This window comes from Petaurus breviceps, unplaced genomic scaffold (genome assembly GCF_028583685.1).
Source record: "Petaurus breviceps papuanus isolate PSGF00001 unplaced genomic scaffold, PetGlider_PUasm1.0 84, whole genome shotgun sequence".
NCBI classification, from domain to species: Eukaryota; Metazoa; Chordata; class Mammalia; order Diprotodontia; family Petauridae; genus Petaurus; species Petaurus breviceps.
In genome coordinates, this window is record NW_027186645.1 from 9,406,555 (window position 1) to 9,419,264 (window position 12,710).

Here is a 12,710-nt window from a genome sequence, read left to right on the forward strand (position 1 = left end):
TAGGCACGTTATAGTGGAGACTGCTTCTGTCTATATGTTGAGCTACAGGACTACTAAGGTCATTAATGACTCTCAAATTGTGTACCTATGGTATGTTGGACTGGGTGCCAGAGCTCTAACTAGAAATCTCAGTTTCTGGGATAAATTCATTTGAGGATGGGGAGCTGGAAGAGATTGGGAGGAAGAAGGGAAGAAAACAACCTCCAGATAGAATGTCCTGGGCCTTAGTTGGAAGCTAAGGATGAAAGGGCCCTGAAGGTCTGTCCCACCAATACTTATAATTTTAGAGGGATAAGGAGCCAAAATCTTCTCCCTCATGACCTCCAGTTTCAGCTGCCAGAAAAATACCCATGCCCAACCATATCATCCATCATTTGGAGGTCTCTAAAATCTAGAGGCCCTGAGATACAAAGACAAAAAAAAAAAAAAGTCATTGCCCTAAGACACTGGCTCTCAAAGTGTGGTTCATGCTCATCAGAACCTTTCATGGGTCCAAAAGGTCAAAATTACTGCCCTAGTAATACTAAGATGTAATTTGACTGTTAATATACACTTTCCCCCTTTTCCAACTACATAACTGTGTGGGGCTGGATTTTTTTCATGTACTTCAAACAAAAGAACATATTGCAACAGACTGAACGATAAAGCAGCTATGAGAATCCAGCTGTCTTCTATTTAGCCAGACATTCAAGAAACTTGTAAAAATAAGTACATAATGCCACTCTTCTTACTTTTTTGTTTTGGAAAAGTTATTTTTCATAAAAATAGGCTTTTTGTATAAACATGTAAAGGGTAAATGTTTTAACAAATAGGCATTTAAAAAGGCGTATCAGTTTTAATTTCTAATATAAATTATGTAAATATGGACATAATCTACTCAAACAAAAGCTCTGTGGGTTCCTCAATTTTTAATCGTGGGTCCTAAGACCAAAGAGTTTGAGAACCTCTGTGGTAAGACATGGATGGATAGATACAGACAGATAAGTGGAAGAGAAAGTCAGAATTTATTCCTAGTCAGTGGTGGGGAAGCTTCCTCAGTACCCGGGAGGGGTTTCAATTTACCAACAAACCTAAGGCGGTTCTCTCTAGTGAAAGTTCCCCAACCCAGAAAACCTTAGCATCCTCCTTGTCGTTAAGCACAAGGTCTTCCAAAGTCCTAGGGCAGCTTAGCTATAAAAGCTTCGCGGACAAAGCGCAGGGAAAGTGAAACCAAACGTCGCACAGCTCGTATACTGGCACCGACACAAGGGGACGCCAGCTTTTTCTCCCGAGCTCTTTTTTGGGGGGAGGGGAACTGGCCACCCTCTCAGATGAAGTGAGAGGCTGCAAGGTCAGTTGTTCCTGCCTAGACGGGAAAACCCAAGGGGTTCTCTCCCTTCTTCGGGGTCGGCAGGTCCCACATTTCCAACTTGCACGGTTCTAGCAATCACGTGCAACAGCACTTTTCTCAGCAAGTGGTCCCAAGGTTAACTCCATTTCCCGGACGCAGAAACTGAGGCTAAGTGACGGCGTCTCCGGGATCGAGACGAGCTCCGGCTCCCCATCCCGGGACTCTTCCCCCAGTGCCTCGCCGCCTCAGCACGTCGGGGGCCGTACGGTACAGTGGGCCGCGGCCTTGGGGATGAGGGGGACGGGAAGCGTCAGGCGCAGCCCGCGGGCCTCTGGGGCCGGCCTGAGGGAGCCGCCGCCGCCACCGTCACCGCCACCTCCGGAGGCGCGTCCCGCAGAGGAGCCGGCGCCGCCCGACTTCCCCCTCGCCGCCACTGCCGCCGCCGCCTCTTCCTACCTGGCTCTGCAAGGGCCGGCCTCCTCCACTCGCTGGGGCCAGGGCGTCTTGGCGTTCGGGGGACGTAAGGAGGTGGGCCCAGAGTGGGGCCTGCGCCGCGGAGGGCGGGGGCCGGGCCCGCAGCGGGCGAGGAACTAACACGGGCCTGACCGTTGGAAAACTTTCTGCATTACCAGTGGGGTGGCTGTGGTGGCGGCCATGTTCCCGCCGCCGGCTCAGCGGGCGGTACGGAGCGCGGACGGGGTCAAACCGCGCGGCACCTCCTTCCAGCTTCGCTCAATGAGCCGCTGCAGGCCCGGCCCGGGATCGCTGCTCCCCCGCGTCCCGCCCTGCGCACATCCCACGGTCCCGGGCAAGGCAGGCGGCGGCCGTCCGCGCTTCTCCGAGCCGGGAGATTGGGGCGGCCTAACTCCCGGATACAAGCTAGCCACGTTCAGGCTTCTTGGTAGCTCCATCAGGATACTATGTTAGAAAATGCCCTGACCTGGGTTCAAATCCTACTACTCACTACTTACCAGCTGTATGACCTTGGGCTTAATCATTTCACCCTGTTTCTTCTTCTGCAGTATAAAGGGTGTGAATTCCAGGTTTGGGTCTTCGACCCTATGGCAGAACAGCCCCAGTCACCAGCATAAAAGGTAGGGCTAGCTGAGACTTCCCTTTTTCCTCTTAAGGCCGGGCTGAGGGTCTGGGGAGCCAAGGCATAGCAGCCGCGGTCCCGCAATTTGGCTCCCAAAGAGAGTTTCCTGGGCCGGAGCACGTTTAGTGTTTTATTTTAGGTAAATAGTCTGTAGGCGTCGGGGGTGGGACTTAACCGCCGAGGGCTTTCTGATGCCGAGGCCAAGTCCATCCACCTGGCCTGCCTGCCTCTCTGGTCTCCCCTTAATGTAAATCCAGTCGTTCCCTTGCGGTTCTGACCTCGTGCCTGGGACGCAGACGCTTGGGCCAGTTCCCTGCCCTTTACCATCCCTGCTGTCCTTGGACGGCTCAGTTCAAGCGCCACCTTCTTTCTCCAGGGGGCATTTCCTGATGCCCCATACCTTCCCTGCTCACATAGCCGTGTCTTCATTTTGTATGATAATTCTCGGTGAGGCCAAGAACAAATCGTAGAAACACAGAAAATTTCATCCTGACATACAGCTAGGAGACCACAGTGCCTGGTGTTTAGTTGGCAATTAATGAATGTTTGAATTATTGACATATCAAAAGCTTTTGGATGCAGATGAGCGGAAGCATTCAGATTTGTAAATGCTTTCAAGGGAAAGAGAACAGATCTGTAAATGAGGGTGCTGCTGGAAAAAAAAAAAAGAAAAGCAACAAATCAAAAAAACCCAACTGAACATTAAATTGGAAATTCTGAAAATCAAGTGAGAGATTAACAAAATTGAAAGCAAAAAAAAAAATCCTCCAAAAAGCAAACCCACAATGAATTGATAAGTAAAAAGAGAAATTGATTTTTAAAATAATTAAATGAACATTTAGCTAGCCTGATAAAAAGAGAAAGGAAAATCTAATGCTTGGTATCAAAATGAAGGCAAATTTACAACAATTGGTGAAGGAAGCTATCAGAAACTTTATGCTCAATTATATGCCAACAAAACTGATAATATAGATGAAATGGATAATTATTTACAAAAACTTAAATGCGTATATTAAGGGAACAAGAGATTAAATAACCCAGTATTAGAGAAATTGAATAAGACAAAAAAACTCTCGGGGGGAAAAAAGCCCCTCCCCCCCACAGGGTACCTTACCAGTGAGAGACCAAACAAAAAGAACACCATCCTAAATTTTCCCAAACGAATATTGATTAAAAAATATTAAGTAAAATATTAGCAAAGACTCTGTAACACCATATTTCTTAAAATGATACACTATAGGGGCGGCCAGGTGGCTCAGTGAGTAAGAGCACCGGCTCCAGTGTCGGGATGACCTGGATCAAATCCGGGCTCAGATACTCAGTCAGCACCACACCCAGAAATACCTGGCTGTATAACCTTGAGCAAGTTACTTAACCCCGATTGCTTAAAAAAAAAAAAGATGCACTATGATCAGAATATATTTGTGCCAGGAATGTGGGACTCATTTGTACATTGTTTTTTAATGCATGCAGTTACATCAATAGAAGCCCTAAAAAGCAACACTAGGAAGTATAGGAATAAGGGATTTTTCCTAAATTTGGTAAATAACATCTTTGTATAAAGCCATGAGCCAGCATTATAAATAATGGTGAAAAGCTAGGGTCACTTTTTAAAACTAAATTTTATTTTAAGTTCCAAATTTTCTCCCTCTCCCCATTGAGGAGAGAGAAATATAACAATACTAGGTCATTTCCAGTAAGATCAGGAGTAAATAAAAAATGTCCATTATTACCACTATTATTTAATACAGTGCTAGGAATTCTAGCTACAGCAATAAGACAAGAAAAATTGAGGACATAAGCATAGGTAAAGTAGAAACAAAACTATCACCTTTTGCAGATTATGTGATGATCTCTAAAGGTCAACTAAAAATTAGGGAGACATTAACATCATCAAAGTTGTAGGATATAAAATAAACCCACATAAATTATCAGCATTTCTGTATATTACAAACAAAACCAGCAAGAAAAGATAGAAAGAAAAATATTTAAAAAAAACTATAGAACATATAAAGCTCTTCCACTTGGCCTTGAGTAAGTTTCTTAACCTCTGTAAATTTCACTTATCTGTAATATGGGAGGGGGTGTATACTGGATGATCTCTCAGGATCCTTCCAGCTCTTAACCTAGGGTCTCATGTGTCCAGCACTATTTTGATAGTGTTAGATATGGCATATTGGGTTTTTCTACTTATAAGTCTAGTACTAATACTAGATTGCAGGAACAATGTCTCATTTAAATTACTTCATTCAGCACACGTTTATTAAGCTCCAACTATGTGCAAGGAACCACATGGGTTTCCAGGAAGACAAAGACAAAATCCAAATAGTTCCGCAAGAAATTCAGTGAATATGAGGACTTCAGAGAAATATGGGAAGATTGATAATTTGTGCAAAGGGAAGTGAGAAGAATCACCATGATTAAAAATAGTGAAAATGAAAAGAATACAGAATTGGTAGCTGAACTCTGAACTGTAATGATCAGTCTTGTTCCCAGTATTGAAATATATGTGAAGTGATAATGAAATATACATTATAGGAAGTTGCAAGCCCTGTCAGACATGGTCGATGCATCAGTTCACAGGATCATATATTTAGACCTAGAAGGTACCTTACAGGTCATCAAAGTTTAACCCCTTCATTTTACACATGAGGAACTGAACCCCAGGATATGACCATAGGCATATGGCTGTACATGGTATACAGCCGTGATTTGAACCCAAGCACTCAGACTCCAAATCCAGCCCTCTTTCCACTTCACCATGCTACTTGTTTTTGCTTAACTATTTTTGATTTGCTACAAGGAAGGGTTCTATGGTAGGGAAAAGGTGTGCCTATAACCTGATGTGACTATGACATAAAAACAAAAAATAGCAATAAAACTTATTTTAAAATTAAAAAAAACAACAACCATGATTCCTGACCTCAGTGATCTTATGTTCTACTTCAGTGCCCAAGACAGGGCTCTAAAGAAAGTAGATGATAAAATGTAGGATTGAATTATTCATTTAATCTCTGCATCACCATCCTCACTTTATCTTTTCTGTTGAGACATACCAGCTTTTCTGTTCTCTTGTTAGGGTTATCATTCCTCTTTTTCCTCATTTATGCCAGCAGACCTTTCTCAGCCTCTGGTTAGGGTATATAAAGCCTGGGAACAATAGCTAAGTCTAAGTAGTTGACACTACAAGAAGCTTTCAGGGATGTAGCAAAAATGGTAGAATTTATATAAATTGACATTAAATGGACAATGGGAAAATTAAATGCAAAGATCTGTCCAATTTAACATTTTACTTTGGAATTAGCAGTTGGGAATGTGGGGGCAGCTAGGTGGCACAGTAGATAGAGTGCTAGGCCTGGAATCAAAAAGACTCATTCTGATGAGTTTAAATATGGCCTCAGACACTAGCTGTGTGACCCTGGGCAAGTCACTTAACCCTATTTTGTCTCAGTTTCCTCATTTGTAAAAGAGAAAGAAGTGGCAAAATACTCAAGTATCTTTGCCAAGAAAACCCCAATATGTGGTCATAAAGAGTTGGACATGACTAAAACAACAACAAAAACTCAGGAATACAGAAATATTGCCCCCTACCCTACTTTCACAGTACTAGATTTTCTGAAACCTAGTAGAAAATGTCTTGAGAGACGAGATGGCCCCTTCTCCTCCTGCTTCTTTGCTAGGTCTTGTTTCATGTTTTGAAGTAGAAGTAGAAGTTCTGAGATCTCCAGGAGCAAGAGGGCTAAAACATTGTAGTACAGTAAAAGGAGCACTGACTCTGGGATTGGAGGACCTGGTTCAAATATTGCATTTGCTACTTACTCTCTATCATTTAAGCTCCCTGGACCTCAGTTTCCTCATCTAAGAGAACTGAACTAGAGTGCTTTGGAGGTCCCTTCTAGCTATGAGCCCTGAAATGGGGATACAGAAAATGTGGTAAAGATCTCCTAACTCTGTGGCATCCTCCGTTAGGTAAATGAAGCAGAAAGTGATGACAGCGTTAATAGCATAAAGGCACATGTATCTGAGTAGTTTGCTGTTCTTGAGTATGAGTGGGTGGATATATATTTACATCAACATTTTTGATTCCCAGTCACTCAGTTAAATGAAGCTTCCATGCTTCTCTCAATCTGCTATTACTACTTTGTAATTTCTTTTCTTTTTTTTTTTTTTCTGTTTTTGGTTTTTGTTTTTGCTTTTTGGAGGGGGGAGGGTAGGGCAATTGGGGTTAAGTGACTTGCCCAAGGTCACATGGCTAGTTTTTGTGTGTATGTGTCAAGTGTATGAGGCCAAATCTGAACCCAGGTCCTCGTGACTCCAGGGCCTGTGATGTATTCACTATGCCACCTAGCCACCCCTACTTTGTAATTTCTTAATTCTACTAGCACTGACCACTGTTTGATCCTGCCTGGCATTCAGAAAGCACTTGGGTATGCCACTGAAGAGGATTGAGGAATATGAACACCAAATCTAAGTTCTAACACACAACCATATCTTGTAAAGGTGCAGTTAATGGGATAGAAGAGCTTCCCTGCTCATTAATCGGCCTCAGGTGCAGCCCCTTAAGGGAAGCTTGCTGAGGGGAGGCTTGCTTGTAGGAAGACTTTCACACCTTTTGCTAATTTCTAATTAGGCACTGAGACAAGAGGGTTGTGATGCCTTCTGTCTGAGAAGTGTCATATACTCTTGAGTTGGTATTTTGCTTTGGGGACTCACGGTCCTTAGGATCGTATGGTTCCTTGGTCAAGATTCTGAGTGCCCAGACGTAAAGGCTTCCTCCATCCAGTTGGTCTTTATTTCTCTGCTTGTATTTTCTCTGAAGTTTAGGGTGCTGACTTTTCCCCTGAACTGTTGAATGTAATTAAAAAAGATTGTTGACCCCTTAAACAGCTATCTTTCCCAGTAAAGCAGATCTAAGAAGCTGTGCCATCCTGCCATCCTGGATATGCCAGTGTGGTTCCCACTACATAAGGTCACAATGGGAAATTATGAAAAGATCCTAAATAATTCCTGTTTATTCAAATAAAATATTTCTTTAAAACAACAACAACAACAAACCCTTAGCAGGATACCTAGCACATAGTAGGTACTTAAATAAATGTTTGTTCCCTTCCCTCCTTTATGCACAGGGAGAAGGTCTAGATGCAGCTGCCTATGTGGCTTCTCTGCCTAAAGCTCCCTTTATTAAAATTAGAACTGTCAGGGCAAATTCCTGACATCTGGTAAGTCTACCTGAGCAGCTGGATATAGGACAGTCACCAGGGGACCATTGCAGTGACAGGAGATTTCAGCCTGTGGTTATTAATGACAGTATAATGATCATAATAACCAGAACATCCATTCTTTTCCACCTGCTTCCATGCAGGCAAGACCTGCGCACTCGACATAAGCAGTACTCCACACAAGGTTATTTCACCCGCAGGAGATATTTCAGACTAGGAACACCTGTTGAAAGTGTATAATCATGCTAATAAAATCAAGAGAAACTCTGAAGTGTCAATGAGAGTGAAATCAGGATAATTCTATTATAGGGATAGATACAGATCTCTCTGGCAAGGAGTGACATAAACCAGAGAGAGAAAGAAAGGAATGTTTTTTTTTTTTAAGGGTCTTTTGTTTTCCGTTTTCTCACTTGCCCTTTAGTCCAGGGATTTTTAAGCTTTTTATATGTGTCACCAGAACTCTTTGGCAGTCTGATGAAGTTTATGTGGAAAACAAAGATCCTTTAAAAAAAAAAACAACAAAACCAACCCATTCCCTTTTTTTTTTCTCTTCCAGTCTGTGTTGCTCTCACCCATTCAGAGTCAGTTATTTATTCTTAGTGTTCAGCTCAACAAGACCTCCATAGAAATTCTCCTGAACTTCTGGAGCAGCATTTTTTTGGTCAATCAGGAAAGCAGCAAAAGGACAGAAAGGGCAGTTGTCTTTGCCCTCAATTCCACTGTCTTGTCACTGACTCATGAAGGGGGGAGGAAAGGAATTGGAACAGTTTTCATTTCACCGGATCTTCTTAATCCGACAGCTCATTACTGGTGATGGGTACAGGTATTTTTGCCTCTTCACTCATGCTGTTCACCTCAAAGTAAAGAGGATAGCTAGAGTTCTCTTTGCTTCAATCTCTTCAGCTATACTTTTGGGGAATCTCATTGACACCTTTGTTCATCATGTTAGCCCTGGGTCCTTCTCCCTTCTGAGGTCTTATAGTCTTGTGAAAGGGCCTCAGCCCTTGGCCTATGTGTGTGTTTGTTTTCTGTGTCAGGTGAACAGATTGGAGCCTCTGATCATGTGAATTTCAAAAGGTCAGGAGAATAGGCGACAGTATCCAAGTGTCATACTGGGTTTTGCATTTAGCCCAACAAAAATGCCCCACTAAGGAGTGACCCATAGGCATGACCTCTGTCACCCATGCTAAGGCAGCATCCGGAAGTCAAGTCACATTTGGACATGAACTTGGCAGGACCAATATTATATAGAAATTAAGCTGAATGTATCCCTAGGTGTTAGGGGGAAATGATTGCTTATTGAGAAAAAGAAAAGAGAAAAGGAGAGGGGACAAGAGAGAAAAAAAGAAAACTCACTAGTGGGAATAGATGGATGGACAAATGTAGGAATGCACATGAATATATAAGTACATCTGGGTGAGTCTAGGAAATCCAATACTGATCAATAATGTTTACAGGATAGAGAACCAGTCAATGGAGGTAATTTTGCAAGGCCAGCTCCTTTTTTCAATGTTTCTGTGTCACAAAGAGAGTTTTTAACTGCTGCTTATTACTTCCTTCCAAGAAAACCTCCCCAGACTTGAAGCTTTAGAAGCCCAATTAATTCACTTTTCTTGTAAACACTTTATGAGGAAATTTCTTGGTGACACAATCTCACAACATTCCCACATTTGAGGAGATCCCTAAAATTTACTTAATTCACCTCCCATAAATGTTAGGGTTGCCCCTGTAGGTGTGTGTGTGTGTGTGTGTGTGTGTGTGTGTGTGTGTGTGTAGGATATGGGAATCAACGTGGAAATGTACTTTAATGCTTTGATGAGTCTGTGATCTTGATGTTGGTACTCCCTCCAATGTTGTGAATTGCAACCCTTTGATGCCATTTCATCCTGTGAAGTTCTTCTTGCCCATGGCCTCCCATAAATCCTCCACAAGAGGTTCACTCAACATACTGGGAACCTTCATCCAGGTAATCTAGATCTTTTGACATTGTGTGGAAACCAATAAAATGCATTGTTTATTGGTTATCCCTTACTTTTATTAACATGACTAGTCTATCTCCTTTTGTGGGCAAACCTCTCTATCTTAAAAGCAAGCTAGGCACATATTAATACAAGACTGAGGTATCACTTGACTTCATAAGATCACTGGTTTAGAACTGGAAGAGACCTTAGAGATAATCAGAGACCTTAGAGATAGAGATAACCTCATTATCAAATTCCACTATTTTTATATCCCAAGGATATCATCAATATTCATTTCCTTCTTTATACTCACCCAGCTCTACTTCAAGTTCTTATTACCTCTTCCTTTGATTATGCAACAGCTCTTTACAGATCTCCCTACTGCAAATCTCTCCCCTCTACAATTCATGCTGTATAGAGTTGTCAAATGAATATTCCTAAATGGTTGATCTCACCACATCATTCCCTTGTTCAAAAATCTTCAAATGTTCCCTGTTGCCTCTAGGATCAGATCTAAGTTCCTCATCTTGGTGTTTAAAGCTATTCACAATCTGGATCCTAAGTTTCCAGACATTTCATATATTAAGTCCTAATCACATACTCTATATTCCAACCAAACTGCCGTACCAGCTGATATATGACCCAGACGATTTTGCTTTTGCACAGGCTACCATCTAGAATGTACTCCTTTCTTACCTCTTCCTGGTAGAAAAATCCCTAGCTTTATCCAAAGCTCAGCAAAAGTGCCACCTTCTACTCAAAAGTTTTTAAAATTGTATGTGTTTTAATTACGTATGTGTTAATGATTACTGTATGTGTTGTAATCTCCCAGTAAAATATAAGCTCCTTGAGGGGAGGAGCTCTTTGCATCCCTATCATCTAGCCCACATATCATGCCCACAATAGGTACTTTAAAATGTTTGGTGAATGTAATGAGGAAAGACTTACCTGTACAAAAATATTCATTATCATCAATATTTGTAATAGCAAAAACGTATGTAATCAAATAGTGTTTTCTCACAATTGGGGAAAGACTAAAAAAATTATGGTATGTGAATATAATACTATACTATAAGGTACAATGAATGATGACTTCAAGAAAACAGGAGGCTTGTATGAAGTGTTATAGGATGAACAGAGCAGAACTTTAGGGAAAAAGAAAACAAACAATCCAACAAAAAATACAATTGCTCTGTCTTTGTAAATGAAGATAACTTAACCAGAAACAAAAGCCATATCAAAATCAGTGAGCAATTTTGTTACTAACACATAAAGCACACACCTGTTTTTTTTTAAATATTAAACTCCTAAGGAACAAGTTTGTATGTACTATCAGTCATAATCATTCACAATCAATATGCCTTACTTAAATGTTTTCAGGTATGTTCTCTGAAATTCATCTGGGAGTAGCATAATGTGTTGAAACAACATGTATTATTAAAAATAAAAGCAAGCTAAGTGATACTGCTTAGAAATGGAACAGATTGAAACAATCTAAACTAATAAATGAAAGAAAATGGAGATGTCAGAAGAGGGAAATGGCATAAATTAAAGGCAAAACATGCAGTATCTGCAATAAATTGTTCTCTTTGCAACTGTGGACGTGTAAAAGTGTATTAAGAATATTAGAATGGAAAAAAGTAATAATTCTGGGAAAAATAGTGGTGTTAAACTTCAGCTTTCCTACTGCTATTGAATTCAGAAATACACTACCATGGAGAAGGTCAAACTAGGTATGGTCATTTAATATTTACTAAAAAAGGATGTGATCTCTGTCTTTGTGATGATACTTAGAAGAGCTGAGTATCCACAGCTGAATGGAGAACATCTCCTTTGTGTTACCTCCTTTGGTAGACACAATCTTCTTGAGCAGTTGTAACCCACAAACATCTACTGTGTCATAAATGTATGTCATTTATTTGGTAGCAGTAGGACATTAATGGATGAGACAGTGTTCTGATGACTTCTGTGGTGACTGAGATAGGAAAGAGAAGTTAATATATTAGGAGCCTAACAACCCCGCTTCTCTTCCCATCCACAATGCCTTGAATTAACCACTAATAAAAAACAATGGTAGTAGTAATTCATGTTAATCACTATTGTGTTCCATATTCATAATAGCTCCATCAAAGGTAGAGATATGGTAGTAGGGACAACACAGCCAAAAAGAATGGACAGAAGGTTGACAGCCTACAGGAATGTAGCATTTAATGAGACAGAATAGAAAAATTCTGAAGTAGGTGGGTGATTTGTATGTGTATATGGAAGAGGGTGTGTGCCTTTATTATACACATTTGCAAGAGGCTGGTACCCCAAGAGTGAGGGGATTGGGAAAGTGTTTGTGAAAAGGAGAAGAATCTAAGATAGGAGTTCTTTGTGTGTGTATGTGAGATGGACTCCTTTGGCAGACTGGTGAAGGCTGTGGATCCCTTTTCAGAATGTTTTAAACTGCATATGAAGATATAATTTTCTTTTCAATACAAGCTCACAGCTGCCCTCCCCTCCCTTCTCCCCCACCCCCAGTCTATTCACAGACCTCTTGGACATCTATGGAACCCATGTGAAGAACCCTTGATCTAAGCTCAGGCCAAATAAGAGATGATAAAACACCTGAGTAGTCCCAATATGAAATCTTAGAAATTGGTATTTGAAACTTTGAATAAAGGGAGGAAAATTGTTTTCTGAATGCGAAATACAAAAAGTAGCTGGGAGTCAGGGTTGAGGCATGAGAAAGAAGAGATTATTAAGGGGGTGAGGCATGAGAAAGAAGAGATTATTAAAGATGATTTGACTAAGAATGTAAGCAAACTTTGTGAAGGCAAGGATTAATTTTTGTCTTTGTATTCCTAGCACTCAGGACAGTGCTTAGCAAGTATTTAAGGAATACTTGTTGATTGACTAAAAAGGCAAAAGCAGAGGAATAAGGATGATATATCCTTTGCATTTACTGGGTAATAAATGTTTATTGAATTGAAGAAATTGCCAGATACAAAAATCCTATGACACTTAGGTTGTAAAGTGGAGGAGCTCCCAAATTTCCTATTAAGAATGATAATACTGCCTTATATTTATTTAGCATTTACAAAGTGCCTTCACATGTGTTA

The 12,710-nt window shown here is 41.0% G+C and overlaps 1 protein-coding gene across 2 annotated transcripts in view; it reads right to left on the reverse strand.

Annotated features, from left to right (window-relative positions):
* Positions 1 to 3,233, reverse strand: part of TMEM168 (transmembrane protein 168) — a 55,009-nt gene extending 51,776 nt beyond the window's left edge. The window contains exon 1 of one of the 2 annotated variants that reach the window (XM_069107046.1): positions 2,302 to 3,233. The gene's annotated coding sequence lies outside the window, so the exon portion shown is untranslated. Of the gene's footprint in view, positions 1 to 1,786; positions 2,045 to 2,301 lie in introns of those variants that run through there. The other variant, XM_069107044.1, reaches the window with a different exon arrangement.
* Between the last annotated feature and the right edge of the window lie 9,477 nt (positions 3,234 to 12,710).